A 26244-nucleotide genomic window follows, 5' to 3' on the forward strand; every position below is an offset into this window, starting at 1 on the left:
TCAGGCTCCTGTGACTTCCATGTGTGTAGCAATCGGGCATAGGCCTTGTAAACCATGTCCCTGTGATTAATTAGGGAACTCAAAGTGCACAGCGTAGTGCAGGGGGCTTCTGTGTCTGGCAACAGTAGCGGTATTGGATGCACTCAACATGGTGGTCTCCCTGTTCTTGTGTGCATTAGCATCATCAGGCTGGGAGCAGTGCCACCGGAGCAGGAGGGAGCTGCATCCCACATGGCCCTGGAGGGCAACACAACGGAGTCAGAAGCCACCAATGGGACAGAGGGCGAGGAGAGATCCACGGAGGGGACAGGAGCAGAGATCAGCGACACAGACTCCTCCTCTGATGGGAGCTCCCTTGCGGTTTCGGGCCCCTCTGTGCCCCCCGCATCTACAGGTACAGCCGCCACTCCCCCTACCAGCACTGCCCTCCCAGCAGCCCCTCAGTGTGTGCCTGGTGGCCGCTCACCCAGGAGGGTGGGCATCTCCTTCACCCTAGGCACCTCAGGCCCTGTCCCAGTCAGCCCTGCTGCCCTCAGTGAGGAGGCAATTGACCTCCTCAGGTCCCTCGCTGTTGGGCAGTCTACCGTTTTGAATGCCATCCACGGTGTAGAGAGACAGTTGCAACAGACCAATGCATACCTGGAGGGCATTCATTCTGGTCAGGCAGCCCAACAGCGAGCTTTTCAGACTCTGGCCTCAGCACTGATGGCAGCCATTGTCCCTGTCTCTAGCCTCCCCCCTCCAACTTCCTCCACCGAGACCCAAAACCCTGTACCTCAGCCTATCCCAAGCACACCATCAGACCAGCATGCACACACCTCAACACACAAGGGAAGCTCAGGCAAACATAAGCACCACACATCCCACAGGCACTCACGCAAACATCATACACATGCAGACATACCAACATCCACTGCCTCCACTGTGTCCCCCTCCTCCTCGTCTCCCTCCTCCCTCTCAGTCTCGTCTCCACTCACACCTGCATGCACTACATCTTCAGCCACTACCTCCATCACCAGCACACCCCGCTCACATGCAGTCACCACCCCCACTACCATTCACACATCCCCTGTGTCCTCTCCCAGTGTGTCTGTGAGCCCACCTCCCAAGGTACTCAAACGCAGCCACACACCCACCCAACAGCCATCCACCTCACAACAGCCTCCAGCCCATGCACCTTCACCCAAAGTCAGCAAACGTACACCTCCTACAACCACTACCTCTTCCTCCACTCCCAAACCCCCTCCATCTACCCATCCCAGTGTGTGCAAAAAACTTTTCCTGTCCAACCTTGACCTGTTCCCCTCACCTCCCCCACCCCTTCAGTCCCCTAGGGCCCGCCTTTCAAGGTCCCAACCCAGCAGCACCTCAGCCACAACATCTGCGGGAACAGTGGTGCCAGTAGTAACCGCTTCTGGAGTGCACCAAACAGCAGGGCAGCCAGTGTACCAAGGAGTCAGACCACGGACACAGTCCCCCACCTCAAAAGCACAAAAAGTTTGCCAGTGCCCGGCGGTGGAGAAGCAAAACATCTACCACCAAAGCCTCTCCCAGGGGTACAGTTGGGAGTGGGAAGACAGCTGAGCCCCCATCCAAGGTGGGGGAGGGGCACAGAAAAACAGGCAAATCTGCGAAAACCTGTACGGCGGACAAGACCGCCACCAGCACCACTGAACAGGACACTGCCGCCACAAGCACTGCTGAACAGGACACCACCGCCGCAAGCACTGCTGCCAAGGACACCGCCGCCACCAGCACCACAGGCCAATGAGCGCCAAAGCTTCCGACGCTACTGAGGCCGCCACAAGCAGGATGAATCACTCTGGGCACAAGGCCCCCTCCAGAACCAGTGGTTAAAGACATCCACTACCTCTGTCCTTGTCAGGATGAATCACTCTGGGCACAAGGCCCCCTCCAGAACCAGTGGAGATTAACATCCACTACCTCTGTCCTTGGCAGGATGAAGCACTCTGGGGACAAGGCCCCCTCCAGAACCAGAGGAGAAAGACATCCACTACCTCTGTCCTTGGCAAGATGAAGCACTCTGGGCACAAGGCCCCCTCCAGAACCAGTGGAGATTAACATCCACTACCTCTGTCCTTGGCAGGATGAAGCACTCTGGGCACCAGGCCCCCTCCAGATCCAGTGGAGACTGTTATCCACTTGAGAGACTTGTGAGACTGTGACTTTGCACTCCCCAGGATAAAGCAGTGGGCAACCCACCCACTTGAGAGACTTGTGAGACTGTGGCTTTGCACTCCCCAGGATACAGCAGTGGGCAACCCACCCACTGTAAAGACTTGGGGGACTGTGGCTTTGCACTCCCCAGGATACAGCAGTGGGCAACCCACCCACTGGAAAGACTTGTGAGACTGTGGCTTTGCACTCCCCAGGATACAGCAGTGGGCAACCCACCCGCTGTTCAGACTTGTGAGACTGTGGCTTTGCACTCCCCAGGATACAGCAGTGGCCAACTCACCCACTGGAAAGACTTGTGAGGCTGTGGCTTTGCACTCCCCAGGATACAGCAGTAGGCATGGAGACCCCTCGTGGATCTGGTGTTGTGCACTCATTCGGCTGAGGTGCCCCCCCTTGCCTTCCCCCTGAGGTGCCTGTTTTATTTCGATCTGATGCCCCAGCAGTGTTCTCTCCGTTTTGATCGGGTATTGAGTGTGGGGCTCGCCCATGCATTTTGGGCCCAGTGGTCCACGGACTATGATGGTGGAATACCTTGGACTTGTATTCTTGTTGTATATATTTGTTTATAGTGTAATAATGTATATATATATATTTGATTACTGTATTTGAATAGATTATAAACGCTCGACTCATTTCCTTTAGTCCTTGCGTTCTTCCACAGGGGGTTGGGGGTTGTAAATGTAATGTATCTACATGTACATGTGTGTGTGTTGTAGTGGGTGAGGGTGGGGATGGGAGTGTTGCGTGTGTGTATCACTTTTTTTTGCCTCCCCCCTCCTCTGTGTCATAGGTGCAGTACTCACCGTGGTCTTCGCCGCCGTCTTTTTGTTCCTGGTAGAGGAGCAGGAAGATAAAGGCTGGGAGAATCTGGAGTTCCGGTGCTATGGCATCCTAGTTCCTCGTGGGGTGTGTAGAGGTGAGCGTTTTCCCTTCCAAGTCCTGTTTCTGCCGAGTTTTTGTTTGCGGTGAATCCGCCCCGGAAAAGGTGGCAGATTGGCCTGTTGTAATACAGTGGGCAGAACCTTGTCTTCCGCCTGTCTGTTGGCGGTTACCGCCGCAGTGTTTGTACCGCCGTGGAGGTCGGAGTGTTAAAGTGGCTGTCTATGTTGGCGGTTTCCCGCCACGGTCTTGATTCCAATTTTTTTTTACCGCCGGCCTGTTGGCGGTTTTACCGCCGCTTTAACAGCGACCGTCAGGGTTGTAATGACCACCATAGTGTTGTTCCTTCTTGGTAGACTCATGCATTGCCGATTTGTTAGTGACAAGAATTTGGTTTGTCAACTATTGTTTGTCGGCTAACATGCTGCTACTGTTCAAGTTACTCGCTCTTTGGTATACCCTCTCATGACACGTAATTACTAACATTCCGGCACTTACCATCTTATACAGAATGAACTTCACTATTGGACTTCACCAGCAGCCCACTTACCAATCCGGAAATCAAAACTTATCCATTCTGGCTTTCACCATTGACAACCTGCTACAGGAAGCACCTGTTTCTCTTCTGCCCTTTTCCCTTTCCCCCTCTTTCTCTGCTGAGGTAGGAGAGTGGTCAAACACTTTTAGAGTCTGAAAAGGCGAGAACAGGGAGCAATGGAGACCAGAGATTACCATTTTTAGGGCCTAATCAATCTGTGGGGCCCATGTATTACATTTTGTGTTCCATCTTACTCATCACCTTCCTCAGTTGTTTAGTTGGCATCTGGATCCTCAGAAAATCGGCATTGATGTATTTCTGTAGGACTGGTCCCAAGTTCATTATGCATTACCCCTCTTCATGATTCCAAGGGTAACGATGTAACTCAGATATCAAAGAACAGAATATGAGTTAGCAACACCTTGGTAGGGATCTCAGGTGTAGTTCCCGGTTCTTCTGCAATTGTTGGGTGCTCCTCCTGTCAAGTATGCTGCTTTACTTATGATCTTGTCGCCAGTTCTCAGATGCAAAGGCTCTGTATTTAGATGGGAGGCTCTTCACATATGAAGGAGTAATCTTGTGCGAAGAATGAAAACAGTGACTACAACTAGTGCTGGAATTGGAAATATTAACCACGGGAACCCTTTAATTGGTAGTCAAGGTATGGTAGAGGTAAAGGAGTGGAGTTACTAGGGGCCAGAGCTTGAAAAGCAGAATCTGACTGTGAACTTATGCGTTTATTAAAAATAAATCTGCTGCAAAGAAATTGACAAGGACAAATGTGACAGCAAATCTGTTGTAGCTTACCTAATTGGTCACAAAGTGACTGTATTTTAAAATGTCTTCAATTCATCTATCATTTGGTATTTGTAGAGTATGGCTTGTCACCCCAGTGGGTATCCAGGGGCTGAGGGATGATGCTTGGCGCTGGTGGCCTTTTGTCAAACAGCCAGGTCTTGAGTTTTTTCTGAAGTCTGGCAAGGTGTGTGCTGTTTGCAGTTGAATGGGGGAGGTTGATTCAAGCCTTGGCGGCGAGGTATGAGAAGGAATGACCTTTACTTGAGGGAGTTGTTCCTGATAACAATGTGGTGGAGTCTGGTGATGAGGGTGTGATGGGAGACAGTGTTGAACGTCACTGAGAGATCGAGGAGGATTAGGGCTACTTTTTCCCCTTGATTGATGAAGGTTCTGATGTCACCCATTGCAGTGATCAAGGCGGTCTCGGTGCTATGGTTGGTGCGTAATCCAGTTTGGGAGGAGTCCAGTAAATTTTGTTCTTCCAGGTGTTCGGAGAGCTGTAGGTTAATGGCTCTTTTAAGAACTCTGGTGGAGAAAGGTAGCAGCGAGATCAGGCATTAGTTTTTGAGTTTGAAATCGTCTGCAGACTGTTTCTTCAGGAGCGGTTTTTCATCTATGTGTTTCCAAACATTGGGGATGGTGGCAGTAGTGATGGAGATGTTGAGGATGGGAGTGAGAGAGCTGCTGATTTCCTTTTGTCCCAGGTTGAAGATGTGGTGGCGGCATGGGTCATTGGGTGATCTAGAGTGGGTCGAGCTCATGAAGGCTGTTTCCTGAGTCGATAGCGGCTTCTAGTTGGTCATCACTTGGCATCTGTTGGGGTCAGAAGGTGGTCATTGCTGGTAGATGGAGAGTCGAAGTTGATGTGGATGGCTGTAATTTTGTCATTGAAGTAGTTTGCCATTGAGTCGCAGGGGGTCCTGGAGGGTTGGATTGTGTTCTTGGTGGCAGCCAGGCAGGAGAACCCTCTGACGATGTTGAAGAGATCCTTGGAGCAGATAGAACTTTTCTCTATGCAACTGAGCATGGCGTCCTTTTTTGTTATCCTGAGATGGTGATATTTGTTGAGGGCTGCCTTAAAGGTGGTGTGGTCTGCTGGGTTTTTTCTTATGTGTCATCATCTTTCTAGTTGTTTGCATTTTCTCTTTAGTGGGCGGAGTATGGGTGTGAACTAGCTGCCGGGCGTGCTCGATCTTCTGGTGTTGGGGTTCCTTGTGGGGGGCAACCTTATCGGCGCAGTTGGCGATACAATTGGAGACATTGCAAGCATCTTGCTCGAAGCTGCTGGATGGGGTGCATCTGTTGGAGGGGACAGCGGTGGTCCACTGGGTGTCGGTGATTTTCCCCACTGCTGGAGACGGGGGTGGGTGGTGCGGTTGAGGGTTCTGGTGTGCTTGTTATGTATAAGTGAATGAGATAGTTGTCGGCCTATGTTAGCTCCGTTGTGTGGGAAAATTTGATCCTGTCGCTGGCTGTAAAACTGACGTCCGGAGTATGTCCTGCATTGTAAGTGGGGCTGGTGATTAATTGTTTCAGTCTGGTGCTGCCTAAGATGTACAGGAGGTTAGTGGAGTTGCCGTCGTTAGGGTCGTCAAGGTGGAAATTGAGGTCCCCAGGAAGACGTAGTGCCTGGAGTTGATCTTACAGGGTTAGATACCTGTGGCAGAGATTTTTGTGCACACAGCACTTTTGAGGGAATTATAATAGCGGTAGGTTAACTCTGGTGGTTTATGCAGTTCTGGGAGAGTTCTGTGTTATGTCCAGTCCCTGTTTTGACTCAGAAAGCATAGAGGATTAATGCACCTTCTGCAACCACATTGTGTAACATGCACATCACAGATTTGTATTTTAAATAGATATGGAAGTGGGGTACTGCTTTTGACAGAGATCATTTTATTACTTCCAGTTCATAAGTTGTAATCTTTCCGATATAGCACAATTATCTATTTACCAGCATCAAGGAGCTGTATGCAAACTGTAAGTCATGGGCTTAGATCCTTATTGTTTTTTTCTTAATCTGTTGTTATTCTAAGAGTGCAAAAAAAGGGCTCGTCTGGGAATTAAAAAAGTTGTGTTAATACAAACAACCCGAGACACTGTGTAACAGTTTATAACCTGACTTTGTATTTCTCCCAGAAATTCACTCTTATCATATAGGCCCTCATTACAACATAAAAACGCTTACCGCCATGCAGAAGACCGCCAACAAACCGTCGCCGCCGCGGAATTCCACCACAGCAATTATGACCCACAGTTCTGAATCCGCCAAAATCTAGACACCCACACAAGTCCGCCACACCAAAGGTCAGTGATAAACTGGCGAAAACAAAACCTCCACCGTCACGCCAACAGAAATACGCCCACACTATCAGGACCCACGAATCCACGCGGCGGTCTTTCAACCACGGTATTCGATTGGCGGTACACACCGCTGCGCTCAAAATACACACACATTTACAAAACACAGCCACACTGGACAAATCGAAATATACACACCTGATACATACACACACCACTCCCACACACCCAATACAATATAAAACACACACCCACATCACCCACAAACCCTTACGACAACAAATCACGAACGAAAGCCAGAGAGAGATAGCACCAGCAAGAACAACAGCATCCACATGCACACAACACCATCACCCACAGAACTTCCACGCACCTCACACAACACCCCACTACATATCAGCACACTTATCACCCCACACTCCACCCCACACATCACCTACACCACCCCATGGCACGGCAAAGACACCACAGGTTCTCGGAGGAGGAGCTCAGGGTCATGGTGGAGGAAATCGTCCAGGTAGAGCCACAGCTATTCGGAGCACAGGTGCAGCACACCTCCATTGCAAGGAAGATGGAACTATGGCGAAGAATAGTGGACAGGATCAACGCAGTGGGACAGCACCCAAGAAATCAGGAGGACATCAGGAAGAGGTGGAACGACCTACTGGGGAAGGTGCGTTCCGTGGTCTCAAGACACCACCTGGCGGTTCAGCGGACTAGCGGCGGACCCCCACCTCCTCCCCCACAACTAACAACATGGGAGGAGCAGGTCTTGGCGATTCTGCATCCTGAGGGCCTTGCAGGAGTAGGTGGAGGAATGGATTATGGTAAGACAAATCTTATCTATTACATCCCCCACCCTACCTGCATGCCAGCATATACCCCCACCCTCACCCTCAGCACTCCAACTCCTCACATATGTCCCAACATCACAAACCACCCATCCCAACACCAAGCCCTGCATGCAACAACAAAGCATGGACACCCATCACTAAAGCATGCCCACTGCACATACCCATACACCCCCCTAAACCATCATCACACAAGGCCCCACACAGGAATGCAAGCTCTGGGGTACACGGTCACCCACCCATTGCACACCATGCCACACACAGATGTAAAAAACATCCTTTTTTGCCCCTGCAGGACCCCTACCCAACGTCACCGGACAGGAGGGTCCACACATTTCCACACCATCAACAGAAGAGGCCCACAGTGATGACAGCACCTCTGTCCAACTGGATCTAGATGACCAGCCCGGTCCATCGGGGATCTCGGGACAGTCGGTTCCCCTCACACAGTCACAGGCCACTACAGAGCTTCCCCCCTCTGGAAACACCAGCACAGCACCCACCCAGCGGAACCATACCTCCGTCCCCAGGACACGTCAAGCAGCAGTGTGCCCACGGCTACAGGGAACCCAGGCTAACCCACTACCCCAACAACAACAGGGACCTGGGGGCAGTGGTAGTGGGCACACGGTCCAGGGGACGGAGGCCCAGGAACACAGGGGAACTGGGAGGGCTGCTGTGCGACAGGGGGCGGACAGGCCAAGGGAACCCACTCTCCACGAGGCCCTCTCCTCCATCATGGGAGCCTACCACCACTCCCAGGAGACAATGGCAACAGTACTGGCCAAGTTTCAGGAGACCCAGCGCCTGCAGGAGGAACAGTATATGGGCTTCAGGGAGGAACTCAGAACCATCAGCTCCACCCTGGGCACCATCATAGGGGTGCTGAAGGAAGTACTCAACACCAGGAGGGACACTGTGGCACTACAAGGGGCCCCTGACACTAGCATGGACGATGAACTGCCCACCACCTCCGCCGGCGCTAGTGTACTGGACGCCCTGCCACAGGACCACCACACCAGCACCCCACCCCCTGCAGAGGAAGAACCACCCCGCAAACGGTCCCTGAGATCCAGGAACAAGACAGAGCACAATGCCAAGACCCCCGCCAAGAAATGAGACCACCCTGATTGTCATCCTACTGTCCCACTTTGTCACCCTGTCCATACTTAAACTGCCCCAGCTCCACTTCCTTTGCCCATATGGGCAATGCTCCTGTGAGACTAATAGACTGGACTGTGCCATGGACATTCCTCCGCCATCACCCCTCACCATTTTACTACCCCCTCCAATATTGAGCACCTAAATAAACACAAATAAAGCACAAAACAATCTGGAGTCTGTCTGTGATTACGAAATAGTGTATTAGCAATTACAGGGACAAAATGCTCTTTCAATTGTAATGTCAACATACCTATGTCACACAGCTCTACTCCATGAGGAATCTAAGCAGATGTCACACAGTGGGACCCACATCTGTGAAATCGTAAGGGAAAGTGACAACTCAGTGACCATACACTGGGTGAAATCGACAGACAGTAGAGAGGCAGTAGTGTTTAAGTTCATGTAGTAGGAAGGTCTGTACTCTTACCTGTGTCTCACTGGAAATATTGCTGGATCACTGAGTCCCTGTTGTTCATGTCTTCTTCCTCTGCTTCCTCGTCTTCACTGTCCACAGGCTCCATAGCTGCCACAACACCGCCATCCTCCTGCAGAAAAGGCACCTGTCGTCGCAAAGCCAAGTTGTGAAGCATACAGCAGGCCACGATGATCTGGCACACCTTCTTTGGTGAGTAGAATAGGGATCCACCTGTCATATGGATGCACCGGAACCTGACCTTCAGGAGGCCGAAGGTTCGCTCGATCACCCTCCTAGTTCTCCCATGGGCCTCATTGTAGCGTTCCTCTGCCCTTGTCCTGGGATTCCTCACTGGGGTCAGTAGCCATGACAGGTTGGGGTAACCAGAGTCACCTGCAAATGGCGAGGGACAACTGTTAGACACACACTAACCTGTAGGGATATCCCCAGACCCAGACAACCATTCCAACTGTCTTGCTTCCAGGTGCTCACCTAATAGCTACACACGGTGCCTCTGGAGTTGACCCATCACAGAAGGGAAGCTGCTATTCCTCAGGATGTAGGCATCATGCACTGAGCCAGGGAACATGGCATTCACATGGGAAATGTACTGGTCTGCCAAACATACCATCTGTACATTCATTGAATAACTCTTCCGGTTTCTGTACACCTGTTCACTCCTGTGGGGGGGTACCAAAGCCACATGGGTCCCATCAATGGCACCTATGATGTTGGGGATATGTCCCAGGGCATAGAAATCACCTTTCACTGTAGGTAAATCCTCCACCTGAGGGAAAACGATGTAGCTCCGCATGTGCTTCAGAAGGGCAGACAACACTCTGGACAACACGTTGGAAAACATAGGCTGGGACATCCCTGATGCTATGGCCACTGTTGTTTGAAATGACCCACTTGCAAGGAAATGGAGCACTGACAGCACCTGCACTTGAGGGGTGATTCCTGTGGGATGGCAGAATGCTGACATCAGGTCTGGCTCCAACTGGGTACACAGTTCCTGGATTGTGGCACGGTCAAGCCTGTATCTAATAATCACATGTCTTTCCTCCATTGTTGACAGGTCCACCAATGGTCGGTACAACCGGAGGATGCCGCCATCTCCTCACATGTCCCAGCGGATGGTGCCTATGAAGGACAACAACGAGCACAGAGTCAACCAATTCAGAGGTACGTACCCACAGTTGACACAGAACACCATTCATACACAAAAAGTGGCCTGTATGTGTGTTGAGTCTAGGCCTAGGTATATGTGACGCAGTTGAAAATGAAGCCATTTGGGCCCCTGAAATGGCGGCTGCCTGACCTGTAAAGTGGGACAATGGGATGTGAGGTAACTGCGCTGGCGTTGTACACCGTCGTGGTAGGCGGTTGAAGACCGCAGCGCAATGCTGCATTGGTTAACATTGGACCCTATGGGTCCCAGGAGCCAATGACGATGTGCGCCGGCGGTGACGGTACGCACCGCAGCGGACGTGACCGCCATTTTCTATCTGTTCAATCACTCGATACCTGATCTTCGACAGGAGAGGACCTACACTGCAAGTGCTGCTGTGACCTCGGTCTGGAAGAGACAATGGCTCGAGTGTCTGGGGAAAGGGCCCCTGCCTTCACATCGGAGGAGTTGGAGAAACTCGTGGATGGGGTCCTCCCCCAGAACACGCAACTCTACGGTCCTCCAGACAAACAGGTAAGTACACAGGGAGCATGATTATGGGCTATGCCTGTGTGGAGAGGGCATGTAAGAAGGAAGGGGGGAGAGTGCGGCGTGCATGAAACGACGGTGAATGCATGTGCCACATGGCAAGGGTAGGGATGGGGGCCAATCACTTTGACGGTGCAGTTGGTAATAACTTACTCTTCCCCCTGTACATTTCATGTAGGTCAGCGCCCACCAGAAAAAACATATTTGGCGTGCCATCGCCAAGGACGTCCGGACCCTGGGGGTCAACCACAGAAGGAGCACCCACTGCCGGAAAGAAGAAGACGGCGGAGGCTCAGCTGGGGATGGCCTCCCAACATGGGAGGGGTACCGTCGCACCATGACCCCCCTGATGTTCAGGATCCTGGCGGTGGCCTACCAGGAGTTGGATGGGCGCTTGAGGGCATCACAGCAGCAACGAGGGGGTGAGTACACTCTCATTCTGCTGACTTTGCGCGCAGTGGAGGGGTCTGGGTGGGGGAGGTGGGCTGTGGGTTTCCCTAGGCCAGGGCAAGTTCCGTAGGCAAGGTCCCTCCGTAAGGCAGGCCATGTGGCACCCCACCTCTGTAGAGTGCCAAGAACACCTAGTCATGCCCCTGTGTCATCTATGTGTGCAGATGTCATCCATAGCCTTGTAGGCCATTTCCCAGGAATTGAACAGTGGAGCACAAGAGCGCAGCGTAGTGCGGGGGGCTTCTGTGTCTGTCGTGTCCGCCAACGGTAGCAGTAATGCATGCACTCAACATGTCTTTCTTCTGTCGTCCCCCCCTTTTTGTGGTCTCCCTGTTCTTGTGTGCATTAGCATCATCAGGCGGAGGAGCAGTGGCACCGGAGCACCAGGGGGCTGCATCCCACATGGCCATGGAGGGCCACACTACGGACTCGGACTTCACCAGTGGGACAGAGTGCGAGGGGAGCTCCACAGCGGGGACAGGAGCTGAGACCAGTGACACGGACTTGTCCTCTGATGGGAGCTCCCTTGTGGCAACATCTGTGCCACCCCCATCTACAGGTACGGCCGCCACCACCCCTTCCAGCACCGCCCTCCCAGGAGCCCCTCAGCCTTTGCCCCGTGCCCGCTCATCCGGGAGGGTGGGCATCACCTTCGCCCCAGGCACCTCAGGCCCTGCTCCAGTCACCCCTGCTGCCCTCAGTGAGGAGGCCATTGACCTCCTCAGGTCCCTTAGTGTTGGGCAGTCTACCATTTTGAATGCCATCCAGGGTGTAGAAAGGCAGTTGCAACAAACAAATGCATTCCTGGAGGGCATTCATTCTGGTCAGGCGGCCCTTCAGCGAGCTTTTCAGACTCTGGCCTCAGCACTGATGGCAGCCATTGTCCCTGTGTCTAGCCTCCCCCCCTCCAACTTCCTCCACCCCGACCCAAACCCCTGTACCTCAGCCTATCCCAAGCACACCTACAGACCAGCATGCACACACTTCAACACACAAGGGAAGCTCAGGCAAACATAAGCACCACACATCCCACAGGCACTCACGCAAGCATCACACACACACATGCAGACACACCAACATCCACTGCCTCCACTGTGTCCCCCTCCTCCTCGTCTCCCTCCTCCCTCCCTGTCTCATCTACACTCACACCTGCATGCACTACCTCTACAGCCACTACGTCCCTCTCCAGCACACCCACCACCACACCCCTCTGACGTGCAGTCACCACCCCCACTAACATTCACACGTCCCCTGTGTCCTCTCCCAGTGTGTCTGTGACGCCACCTCTCAAGATACACAAACGCAGGCACACACCCACCCAACAGCCATCCACCTCACGACAGCCTCCAGCGCATGCATCTTCACCCAAAGTCAGCAAACGAACACCTCCTACAACCACCACCTCTTCCTCCACTCCCAAACCCCCTCCAGCTACTCGTCCCAGTGTGTCAAAAAAACTTTTCCTGTCCAACCTTGACCTCTTTCCCACACCTCCCCCACCCCGTCCATCTCCTAGGTCCCGAACTAGCACCTCAGCCACAACATCTACGGGACCAGTTGTGCCTGTAGTCACCGGAATCTGGAGTGCACCGGCCACCAGGGCAGCCAGTGTGGCACGGAGCCACAGCACAGACAGTCCCCCACCTGTGAAGCATCAGAAGTTGGCCAGTGCCCGGCGGGAGAGGGGGAAGACTCCAGCCACCAAAGCCCCTCCTAGGAGTACCGGTGGGAGTGTGGAGTCAGCTGTGACACCTTCCAAGGTGGGGAAGGGCCACAAGAAACCCGGCAAGTCTGGGAAGGGCAGCACGGCGGAGAAGACCGCCATCATCCCCGCTGCCCAGGAGGCCACCTCCAGCACCAGCCCAGCTGCCCAGGATAGGACCGCCAGCACAAGCCCAGCTGCCCAGGACAGGACCGCCAGCACAAGCCCAGCTGCCCAGGACAGGGCCGTCAGCACCAGCCCAGCTGCCCAGGGCAGGGCCGTCAGCACCAGCCCAGCTGCCCAGGGCAGGGCCGCCAGCACCAGCCCAGCTGCCCAGGACAGGACCACCAGCACTAGCCCAGCTGCCCACGACAGGACCGCCAGCAAAAGCCCAGCTGCCCAGGACAGGACCGCCAGCACAAGCCAGCACAAGCTCAGCTGCCCAGGACAGGCCCGCCAGCACCAGCCCGCCAGCACCAGCCCACCTGCCCAGGACAGGACCGCCAGCAGAAGCCCACTGACCCAGGACAGGACCGCCAGCACCAGCCCACCTTCCCAGGAGGCCACCGCCAGGAGGCCACCATCAGCACAGGCCCAGCTGCTGAGGAGGCCACCATCAGCACAGGCCCAGCTGCCCAGGAGGCCACCGCCAGCACAAGCCCCGCTGGGCCATGAAGGACCGCCAGCTCAAGCCCCGCTGGGCCCTAGAAGGACCGCCAGCAAAAGCCCCGCTGGGCCATGAAGGACCGCCAGCAAAAGCCCCGCTGGGCCATGAAGGACCGCCAGCACAAGCCCCGCTGGGCCTTGAAGGACCGCCAGCAAAAGCCCCGCTGGGTCATGAAGGACCACCAGCAAAAGCCCCGCTGGGCCATGAAGGACCGCCATTGAAGGACCGCCAGCAAAAGCCCCGCTGGGCCATGAAGGACCGCCAGCAGCTGAGTCCCTGCAATGGAGACCGCCGCCTCAAGCACCGCTGAACAGGGCACCGCCACCTCAAGTAACGCTGAACAGGGCACCGCCGTCTCAAGCACCGCTGAACAGGGCACTGCCGTCTCAAGCACCGCTAAACAGGGCACCGCCGTCTCAAGCACCGCTGAACAGGGCACCGCCGTCTCAAGCACTGCTGGCCCATGAGCGGCAAGGGCACTGACGCAACTGAGTCCGTCACGGAGTGAATGATGCACTCTGGGCACAAAGCCCCCTCCAGAACCAGTGGAGAAAGGCATCCACTACCTCTGTCCATAGCAGGATGAAGCACTCTGGGCACAAAGCCCCCTCCAGAACAAGTGGAGAAAGGCATCCACTACCTCTGTCCTTAGCAGGATGAAGCACTATGGGCACCATGCCCCCTCCTGAACCAGTGGAGAAAGTCATCCACTACCTCAGTCCTTAGCAGGATGAAGCACTCTGGGCACAACGCCCCCTCCAGAACCAGTGGCGAAAGGCATCCACTACCTCTGTCCTTAGCAGGATGAAGCACTCTGGGCACAAAGCCCCCTCCAGAACAAGTGGAGAAAGGCATCCACTACCTCTGTCCTTAGCAGGATGAAGCACTCTGGGCACCATGCCCCCTCCAGAACCAGTAGAGAAAGGCATCCACTACCTCAGTCCTTAGCAGGATGAAGCACTCTGGGCACAAAGCCCCCTCCAGAACCAGTGGAGAAAGGCATCCACTACCTCTGTCCTTAGCAGGATGAAGCACTCTGGGCACCATGCCCCCTACAGAACCAGTGGAGACTGTCATCCACTTGAGAGACTGTGGCTTTGCACTCCCCAGGATTGAACAGCGAGCAACCCACCCACTGTAGAGACTTGTGAGACTGTGGCTTTGCACTCCCCAGGATGGAACAGTGGGCAACCCACCCACTGTAGAGACTTGAGAGACTGTGGCTTTGCACTCCCCAGGATTGAACAGTGGGCAACCCACCCACTGTAGAGACTTGTGAGACTGTGGCTTTGCACTCCCCAGGATGGAACAGTGGGCATGTGGCTCCCTCGTGGATTTGGCGTTGTGCACTCAAGCGGCTGAGGTGCCCCCCCTTTCCCTCCCCCTGAGGTGCCTGTTTAGTTGCTCTCTGATGCCCCTGCAGTGTTCTCTCCGTTATGGTCGGGGATCTTGTGTGGGCCTCGCCCATACCGTGTGGTCCCAGTGTTCCACGGACTTTATTAGAGCACTACCTGGACTACTATGCTTGGTTTATATTTTGTACATGGTGTGTACATATATATTTCTGCCTACTTGCTTTTAATATATTACAATGGTTACACTCATTTTCTATTATCTTTGCATTCTTCTGGAGGGTTCGGGGGGTGTAACTGTGATGTATTGATATGCATTAGTGTGTGTGTTGTAGTGGGTGAGGGTGGGGGTGTTGCGTGTGTATGTCCCTGTTTTTTCCCTCCCCCTCCCCTGTGTCGTAGGTGCAGTACTCACCGTGGTCTTCGCCGCCAGCGTTCGTGCTCCTGGTAGAGGAGCAGGAAGACTATTGCAGGTAGAATTTGGAGTTCCGGATCCATGGCGTCCTCGTTCCTCATGGGGTGTGTAGAGGTGAGCGTTTTTCCTTCGGTATTCCTGTTTCCGCCGTGTTTTTATCCGCGGTGAATCCGCCCCGGAAAAGGTGGCAGATTGGCCTGTCATAATAGTGTGGGCGTTACATTGTCCTTCGCCTGTCTGTTGGCGGTGACCGCCAAGCTGTTTGTTTGTACCGCCGTGGCGGTGGGATTGTTAAAGTGGCTGTCTTTGTTGGCGGTTTCCGCCAAGGTCGTACTGGCACATTTTTTGCCGCCGGCCTGTTGGTGGTCTTACCGCGGCTTTATCACTGTCCGCCAGGGTTGTAATGACCACCATAATGTCTACAAGTATGGAAGATATGTGATTTCTAGACTTTATAACCCCATTGTCTTCTGTAACGTTTCCTGCATATTGATTTACACACTTCTATGATTTACTGTGTCTCTGTGTGTGATATGAAGTGCTCCGACACCTTACACTGGGATGAGTAGCGCTATAAAAGAACTACATAAAACATGAATTAGTATGTATCATTTAAATTATTATTAGTGTAATTACTCGTACACACAGGAAAATTGTGCATTCTTGCCAGGGTGAAGAAAATCAAAACCTACCTTTAAGTCATAGTTATTCTAACGTACTTTTGAAGTGATAAGCTATGTGCCTTTATTTCCTTGCTGCCTGCAAGTTGCCGCACAGAACAGAAAGCAGACAACATGTGGGCACTGCTGAATTGCGTCCCAATTTCATCAAATAACACCAGAACAAATTCATCGTATTTCCCTAGGTCGGCAGGATCCCAGAACCGAACCATAAATAGCTGCTGGAACCGCGATCCTTCTACTTTCCAGGACTGACTATAACCATTTTGTATCTGACTTATTTGGACAATGAAAGGTCATGCACTCTACAATATTTGAAAGAGTATGAAGTCAGAATGTCAGGGTTTAGATCAAGAGGGTGTGAAGTAGCTTCTGATTTTCTTGTGAAACACTTTGCACCAGTTGCTAGTTACTAGTTACCTTTATGCACTGGGTGAAATGACTCTTGTCCCAACTAGAATAGATGTAGACAGGCTTTCTACTAAATCAGCCAAAGGATTGATTGGCACCAAGTCAATTCTATTGGGTGAACATTTGGAAGATAATATAAAAGCTGCTGAGTAGTCAAAAACATGATAATTAATATTGCTATATTTTACACTGATTCCTTCTAAGGTGTTGCTAGTGGCATAGAAGCTTTGACAAGCATAATGGTCGCCTCAGATCATGTCATGTAATACAGAACTTCTTAGCTTGTGTGTCTAAAAGTTATATATCTATTAAGGACAAAGAGGCAAAGATTATTCCCACCCTTAGCTGCATTTGCCATGTTTATGCAAAGCTTTTTTATATTACAAGTGATGAAGACTGAAGAGCTTTATTGCTCAATCAATTGTGCTTAGGACATATGAGCTAGCAAAGATGGGGAAGAAGCTATGTTTATAGTAGTATACCCGTTCTTTTCTTTATACAAATGGGATGAAACAACATCAAATATTGTTGAAATTCTTTACCTTGCAGGAGGAAATAGGAAACGATTGTGTTGTTTCTGTACTTTTAAGGCATGGAGGGTTATTAATGTTGCAATTAATCACAATGTTGCAGTCTAGTGACTCATGGTTACTGCATTTGGTTTTTTAGGTCTCACTTACCAGATAGCTTTTAGATGCTGGGTTGGCAAAAGCCTGTTGTGGACTATACCAGAAGAATAGATTGGGCTTAGTTGGCTTTACTGCCACTCTTAATTGCTTCCTTTGTGTGCAATGGCTTGCCTCCCTCTTTTTGTATTAGTACCTCCCTGTACCACAGCCTTTTTACTATACTTTTGTTTGGCTGACTAGTATAATTCAATACTCACATTTAGGTACCAGTTTTTCTTTTTTCTTTAAGCACTCCATGACAGTGCATGTCCCTTCAACATATCTTCCTCATTCACCTTTTCTTCCCTACCAAATTGCCACACCTCCCTCCCAAGCACTATGTGCTGCTCCCTCCTCTCAACACTTGTCTCTCTGTGGTGTGCTTTTTACCCCGCCTCTAACCGCATGCACTCTATGCTGCTTCCTCCTCCTTAGTTTTCCTAATATTTGTATAAATTCTATAACCCTGCCCCTTGCTCCCCCACGCGCTCTCTATTGCTTCCCTCCCCTATTCACCTTCATTGTGCCCTCATCTCTTGAGGCAGTTAAAAAGACATTGGAGGGCCGGCTGTGACACTTTAAAAAAACTGCACAGGTAAAAATGATCATTTTTGTTTTTAATTTAATGATGAAAAAGTTGGTTTGTTTAAAAAAAAGTGGCATCCACACCAATCAGTAGGTGCATGCATACCACAATTTTAACACACTTTACTGTTTATCGATTTCATACATCATTGCCAGAAACTATTTACAAAGCCAATAGGTCCCAAAGATAAAACCTATTCAGTTTACCAATGCTTGTTGTATACTTTGGCAACAAGCTGCTGTTAATAAAGGAAGAATGAAGCGAAATCCTGGCCTCCTTGTAGTTAATAGTATTACATTTTCCAGATGTGAAAACTAGGAATTTTTAATTCTCTTACTTTTCCATTTATTTCTGTGGGATACCTCTGTTCATTAATTTTCTTAGTAAATGTCAGTTCTTGCTCTTAAATTATATTGGGTAGGCACCTGGGCACCTAGCCTGTTACTTGCCGGTGGCCTCCAGTTCCTGCTTGTTCCAGCCTGATCCAGCTGCTGCTGCTCCGTTTTTGCAGTGCACTGTTCTTCCAGCCAAAAGAAGCTCCACCCACCCCAGGACCTACTTATTGCAGGCCACAGCACTACAGTTCAGGCAAGCTCATCTGTGCCCATCCGCGTTTGGACTGCACCCAGTACCAGGAACTCTATCCCCACGACCATCCAACCCTACACTACCACACAGCAGCAGCCACCACCATAGCCAACAAACGGAGCCACTCCTCCTCCTTCATCCTCGGCGACCTCAACACACACAACGGGAAACAGACTGCTGCAGCGTCTCCCCCAGCATCACCTTTAGACCTTTTTCCTGTACCCATCACAATTTTACCTGCAACATCTCAGATGCTGACACCACTAGCTCCAAACAATCGAAACACGCCACCACCACCACCACCCCACAACACCTGTCTGTCATGCTCCTCAACGTCCAGTCCCTCGGAAAACACTCCACCAAAATCTGGGACGTCCTCAGCAGAAACACACCGACCTCCTCTTTCTTACAGAAACATGACTAAACCCAGCCTCCAACACAGACATTGCCACAGCCATCCCATGCTCCTACAAAATTAAACACCAGGATCAAATCCACAAACCAGGCGGAGGACTTGCGATCTTCTTCAACAACAAGATTGACTGCACCACCTCTATGGACACAGAGGCCAACCTCACACAACACCTCTACTTCAAAATATGAAAGGACTACAATGCCACCCTGAAGGGAACTTCACCTACTGTCCCCTGGGTCTGAGAGCAGAATTCTGCAACCACATTTCAGACTTCATTGCTCCCCTCTCTGTCAGGTCAACCAACTACATCCTCCTAGTGGACCTCAATTTCTCTCTGGAAGATACCACAGTCCCTAATTCCACGGCCCTCCTCAACAGCTTCAGCAGCCTCAGACTCACCAAGGTTGACCAAGGACCAACCCACAACCTCAAACCTATTTTCTCTTGCAACAGGATCACCACCACCCACAAGACCCCACTCACATGGTTTGATCACTATACTATACATTTCAAGATACCCGCCCAGAAAGCCACCCTACCAGAAAAAAAGCACCATCAAGACACTAGGGCAAAATAGCAGAAAAACTGGACCAAGACTCTACAAGAACGCCCACTCTACCACACCAAGAACCTTTGTGTCAACACCAAACTCTTCAACAAATGGCTCACCAACTGCACCAACCGCACTGCTCCCACCAGAAACAAGACCTTCAAAAACAACAAATGACCCAGCTGATACAGTAACGACCTCAGGTATTCCAGGCGCCACTGCAAACAATTTGAGAGAAAATGGACACTCGACAAAACACTACCGCAAGATTCACGTACAAAGCCGCCTTCAATCGTTACCTGTTAGAAATTGTGTCTTTGGTTGACAGTCGGGTTACCCCCTGTCCAAGCAAGGACCCTCACTCTAGTCAGGGTAAAAGAAAATCACCCTCAGCTAACCTCCGCTCACCCCTTTGGTAGCTTGGCACGTGCAGGCAGGCAGGCTTAACTTCAGAGGGCTGGGTGTAAAGTATTTGTACCAACACACACAGTAACTTAATGAAAACTCTACAAAATGACACAAAACAGATTTAGAACAAATAGAAAATATTTATCTAAACAAAACAAGACCAAAACAACAAAAATCCACCATATACAAGTCAAGTTATTAGTTAAAATATAAAGAAAGTCTTCATGTCCTTTTAAACACAACGCTAACGATGTTAGCGTGAAAATGTACCTGGGTTGCATCAAAATAACCCACACGGACGAGTGTGCGTCGAAAAAGGTAAGCGGTGCGTTGATTTCTCACCCGCAAGCAAGGTCGTGCGTTGTTTCTCCTTCTCTGGTCTGATCGGTGTGTGTCGTTTGTTTCCCCGCAGGAGAGAGATGTGTCGATCCGGACAAAGCACCTCAGCAGGCTTGCGTTGATTTTCCACGCCCAGCAATGTTGCGTCATTGCAGCCTCCGTCAGCGATGTCAAGCGTTGTTTCTCCAGCCGCATGCATCGATTTCACAGCTGCGCTGCAAGCGCTGTGTCGATTTCAGCCCCGGAGCTGGCAGCGCGCCGTTTCCTCAGCTGCTCTCGGAGGATGCATCGGAAATTTACCTGCACTGCGATATGTGGGTGGATTTCCAACCTTGGTCCAGCAGCTTCACCTGTCAAGGCCCCAGGAACTGGATAGGGAACCACTTGGAAGGGCAAGAGTCTCAGCAGAGGCTCCAAGCGCTGGGAGAGGTAAGTCTTTGCTATCCCTGAGACTTCAACAACAGGAGGCTAGCTCAGTTTCAAGCCCTTTGAGATTTCTTCACAAGCAGGAAGGCACACAAAGTCCAGTCTTTATCCTCTGGCACAGGCAGAAGCAGCAACTGCAGGATAGCTCCACAAAGCACAGTCACAGGCAGGGCAGCTCTTCTTCCTCAGCTCTTCAGGTCTTCTCCGGGCAGAGGTTCCTCTTGGTTTCCAGAAGTGATCTAAAGTCTGTGGTTTTGGGTGCCCTTCTTATACTCATTTTGCCCTTTGAAGTAGGTTTACTTCAAAGAAAAGTCTCTCTGGTTTGTGAAATCCTGCCTTGCCCAGGCCAGGCCCTAGACACACACCAGGGGGTTGGAGAGTGCAATGTGTGAGGGCAGGCATAGCCCTTTCAGGTGTGAGTGACCACTCCTCCCCTCCCTCCTAGCACAGATGGCTCATCAGGATATGCAGGCTACACCCCAGCTCCGTTTGTGTCACTGTCTAGAGAGAGGTGCAAACAGCCGAACTGTCAAACTGACCCAGACAGGGAATCCACAAACAGGAAGAGTTACAGAATGGTTTAAGCAAGGAAATGTTCACTTTCTAAAAGTGGCATTTTCAAACACACAATCTTAAAATCAACTTTACTATAAAATGTATTTTTAAATTGTGAGCTCAGAGACCCCAAATTCCACAAGTCTATCTGTTCCCAAGGGGAATCTACACTTTAATCATATTTAAAGGCAGCCCCCATGTTAACCTATGAGAGGGATAGGCCTTGCAACAGTGACAACCAAATTTAGCAGTATTTCACTGTTAGGACAGATAAAACACATGAGTATATGTCCTTCCTTAAACATACACTGCATCCTGCCCATGGGGCTACCTAGGGCCTACCTTAGGGGTGTCTTACAGATAAGAAAAGGCAAGGCTTCGGCCTGGCAAGTGGGTACACTTGCCAAGTCGAGTTGGCAGTTTAAAACAGCACACACAGTCACTGCAGTGGCAGGTCTGAGCCATGTTTACCGAGCTACTAATGTGGGTTGCACAATCTGTGCTTCAGGCCCACTAGTAGCTTTTGATTTACAAGCCCTGGGCACCTCTAGTGCACTGTACTAGGGACTTACCAGTCAATCAAATATGCCAATCATGGATGAACCAATTACATACACATGTTGTATAGGAGCACTCGCACTTTAGCACTGGTTAACAGTGGTAAAGTGTCCAGAGTAACAAAAACAGCAAAAACAGAGTCCAGCACACATCAACAACCTGGGAAACAGAGGCAAAAAGGTTAAGGGAGACCACGCCAAGGATGAAAAGTCTAACACTACCACTGACAACTGTGAGATGCAAAGAAAAAGGCCCTAACTCTCAGACTCAAAGCCAGCGCCAACAATGCCAAAGAACTCTTCACCATTGTCAAGGATTTCACCAAACCCGCAGCCACCAACAGCTACATCATCCCATTCCAAGCACTCTGAAACAACCTCTCAAACTTCTTCAAATAGAAGCTTGATAAGCTCTACAACACATTCGACCCACAGCATACTGATACAAACGCCCAGCAGGACACCCTCCTCACTACCTCACAGCAGTTAAGCAGCTGGAAGCCCCTCTCCAAAGAAGAAACCACTACTCTGATAAATACCATCCACTCATGAGCCCCCTCAGACCTGTGCCCCGACTTCATATACAACCACTGAAGAACCGTCATTTTCCCCAACCTCACCACTATCATCAACACCTCCATAACCATTGCCACCACCCTATCTTCCTAGAAAAATGCAGAAGTAGACGCCCTATTGAAGAAACCAACAGCAGACCGCAACATCCTTAATAGCTATGGACCCATCTCGCTCCTGCCTTTTCTAGCTAGTCATGGACAAAACCATCAATATCCAACTCACAAACCACCTAGAAGTCCATCAACTGCAAGACAACTTTCAATCTGGCTTTCACAGCAATAACATCAGAGAAACATCCCTCAATGCAGCCACTAATGACATCAGAAGCATCCTTGGCCAAGGAGAAATGGCCGCACTGATCCTCATCGACCTCTGCAGCTTTCGATACTCATCAGAAAACTTCAGTACTTGGGTATCTGTGGAGGGGCCCTCAAGTGGATATCCTCCTTTATCACGGACAGAATTAAATGAGTTAGATTTTCACGTTATACCTCAGAACCCAAGAAACTCTTCAACAGAGTCCCTCAAGGATCATCGCTCAACCCAACACACTTCAACGTCTACATGATGTCTCTTGTGGGCAGCATCAGAGCCCATTGCATCAACAAAGTATGCTACGCTGATGACAAACAGCTCATCCTCTCCCTTACCCACTTAACCAGCACCGCCAAAGCAAACTTCACCAACTGCATGAGCAACAACGCAGCTTGGATGAAAAACAACTGCCTCCAGTTCAACATAGGCAGGGATCGAAATCCTTATCTTCTGCAACAGCCACTCCCCCTGGGATGCATCTTGATGGTCCTCAAAACTTGCCTCCCCACCACCACACCCCTAAGGCCCATGCTAAGAACCTCAAGATCATCCTGGACACCAACCTCTCCATGAGCCGACAAATCAATGCTGTCACCTCGTCATGCTTTTACATTCTGTGAATGCTACACACAATTTTCAAGTGTATCCCACTTAACACCAGACGAACAGTTACCTAGGCTCTTATCACGATTGTACGACGAAACAACGACTTCAAAAACAACTACTGCCTTAACAACGAGGTCGGAACACCGACCTCGTTGCTACTACTAATGATTTTACCACGAATGCCTTAACAACGATATTTCGTTGTAAAGGCATTCCTGATAAAAGCATTAGTAATAGGCACCATTCACCCTACATCCCTCACCCCACCCCCCCAACCCCACCCCAAAACCTAAAACCCACTGACCCCCCAACCCCTCCCCAAAACCAAAAACGCCTCACCCCCCCAACCCCACCCCAAAACCTAAAACCCCCTAACCCCCCACCCCCTCCCCAAAACCAAAAACGCCCCGCCCCCCAACCCCACCCAAAACCTAAAACCCCCTGACCCCCCAACCCCTCCACAAAACCAAAAATGCCCCACCCCCCAACCCCACCCCAAAACCTAAAACCCCCTAACCCCCCACCCCCTCCCCAAAACCAAAAACGCCCCACCCCCCAACCCTACCCCAAAACCTAAAACCCCCTGACCCCCCACCCCCGCCCCAAAACCAAAAACGCCCCTCCCCCCAACCCCACCCCAAAACCTAAAACCCCCTGACCCCCCACCCCTCCCCAAAACCAAAAACGCCCCACCCCCCAACCCCACCCCAAAACCTAAAACCCCCTGACCCCCACCCCCTCCCCAAAACCAAAAACGCCCCACCCCCCCAACCCCACCCCAAAACCTAAAACCCCCTAACCCCCCACCCACTCCCCAAAACCAAAAACGCCCCACTCCCCTCAACCCCACCCCAAAACCTAAAACCCCCCACCCCCTCCCCAAAACCTAAACCCACCACTTACCTTCGCCAACTCCCTTCTTTGTACCTTAACCACGCATGTTCGTTGTTCAGAACATACGTAGTTAAGGCACAAAAAAACGGAGTCGTGGTTAAAAAAAGCGTTGTTGCGCTTTCGTTAACCACGACTTTCGATAAAAAAGTAGTAAAAAAGGATGTTTCCCTCTTATCACAAGTAGGCTAACCTACTGAAACACCCTCTAGTGCGGAATACCAGCCCATGTTCTATGCTAGCTCCAAACCATCCAGAACACCCTGGGCAGAAACATCCTGAACATCCCGGAAAAATAACCACATCTCTCCACACCCAAACAATCTCCAATGGCTCCCAGTTCAGGAAAGATTTAAGAACATGCCACTCACTCATGCCTACAATGCTCTCCACAACACCAGCCCAGTGTACGTCATATACCGCAATTTTTACCAACCCACCAGAAACCTTTAATCTGCGTCACAGGCAAGAGAGCACCTCCCTTGCATCAAGAAAGCCAGAAGCAGAGGAAGCTCCTCCTCATACCTCGCAGTCAAGACATGGACCAACTTCCCGCAACACCTCTGAACCGTCCTGATGGACTTCTGAAGGAACCTCAAAACATGGCTCTTCCAGATGAAACAGACATGATTTCCTCCTTCTTGCTGAGACCTGCCCTACTCAGCGCCTAGATACTTTCAGAGGAGATTATTCATGCTCTACAAATCCTCATAACACATTTTATTAACTAATTGTTATGTTCCAGACATGAGGAGTCTGTACACAAGGGTCTCCCTCAACTTTAGGTTTAATGCCTAGTTTACTGAAAGGTAGTATCAACCATTCGCCAATGTGAAAGGATTTTTAAATTCTCAGAGGGGGACTCCTTCCCCTTTGAGATTAAAAAAAATTAAAATTAAAAATGTAAATTTTCTTTTGAAACACATCCCATTTTCCCTTCAGGAAAACAGGCTGCATGTCAAAGAAAAGTTTGCTTTATTAAAAAGCGATCACAGACATGGTAGTCTGCTGACCCCTGCAGGCCACCATACATGTGATTGGTGTGATTTCTAGTTGGTCACAAGCTGAAATGTACCCCATTAATATTCATGAGGCATGTCAATTTGTGACCCCCAGTAGGAACTGCTGTTTTAAAATATATTCTTTAGTACATTTGAAATTGTGATTTCCGAATTGTGATTCAGTGGTTTACCCTATAATCACACAGAAGCGCAGCTAGGTTGTCATGGGTCCTATGGCAAGCAATGCAAGTGAACCCCCTCACTTGGGTGACATCTGTCTGCCAGCTGCCCCGACACTCCTCAACTTACACTCACACGTCCTTCACACTGCACTCATACAGGAATATGCCTCACTGTGCACTCACAAAGGCTCAATTTTTAACCTGTAGACCAGTAACCCTGCTCTTCTAAAATACAATGTTAAACCTGCATTCAGATAGGTGCACCCCTCACAATGTTCTCAAAGAACGTGGTGGCTATCCTACACACAAGTGCACTGCTCACATACAGGTACATGGTTATTTAGGTGCACTCTCAGGGCTCAAAGGCCTGTTGTATTTGGGCCTCCTTCCACCTCTAGGTACTGGTGCATGAAACCTTTTGCACCATTGATACCTATGCACCTGCAATCACAGGATGTTGAGTTGATGCTGCGATCTGAACCTTCTTCCCCATCCAAAATCGGCAACTCTGGCCAAAACACAACCTCCTCTCTCCTTTGGTGCCCTGGGGTTCATTCCTTCACACCATACTACTTCCTTAACCCTGTTGGCTTCGTCTTAAACACCCTCATCCTCACCCCATTACTCCCTGCCCGGTCCCAGGTGTAGCGATACCAATGGGCCTACTCTACTTGTGTTTTCTCACCATGTTGCTTTCGGCCCTCGGTTGTCACTTCTTGTGAGGAATGAAGACGCCCATAAGTGCTCGGCAGAAGCTAAAAGCTCCCTGTTGCCCCTAGCAAACGCCTCTCCAATGCTAAAGGAGGGACATCAGGGGCGGGGGGTTTCCAGAGATTGCTGGCGCGCAGGTCAGTACCACCCACTACGGTCCACTCTGAACGAAACTGTACACAGACCAATCGGTGCAGAGAAGGGCGTCCACTGTTGTTTCTTGGCACCCAATCGAAAGGCAAAGCCCTGTCGGCCTCTCCGTGAGAGCTGTGTCGTAATTTCTCCCATAACTCTAACTCTTATGACAAGCCCACATGGGGCGGGACATGGA

The 26244-nt window shown here is 50.8% G+C and overlaps 1 long non-coding RNA gene across 1 annotated transcript in view; it reads right to left on the reverse strand.

Annotated features, from left to right (window-relative positions):
- Positions 1-26026, reverse strand: part of LOC138285220 (uncharacterized) — a 69008-nt gene extending 42982 nt beyond the window's left edge. The window contains exon 1 of the long non-coding RNA XR_011201543.1: positions 25888-26026. This is a non-coding gene — a long non-coding RNA (uncharacterized lncRNA). The remainder of the gene's footprint in view (positions 1-25887) is intronic.
- Between the last annotated feature and the right edge of the window lie 218 nt (positions 26027-26244).

This window comes from Pleurodeles waltl, chromosome 3_1, assembly GCF_031143425.1.
Source record: "Pleurodeles waltl isolate 20211129_DDA chromosome 3_1, aPleWal1.hap1.20221129, whole genome shotgun sequence".
Lineage (NCBI taxonomy): Eukaryota > Metazoa > Chordata > Amphibia > Caudata > Salamandridae > Pleurodeles > Pleurodeles waltl.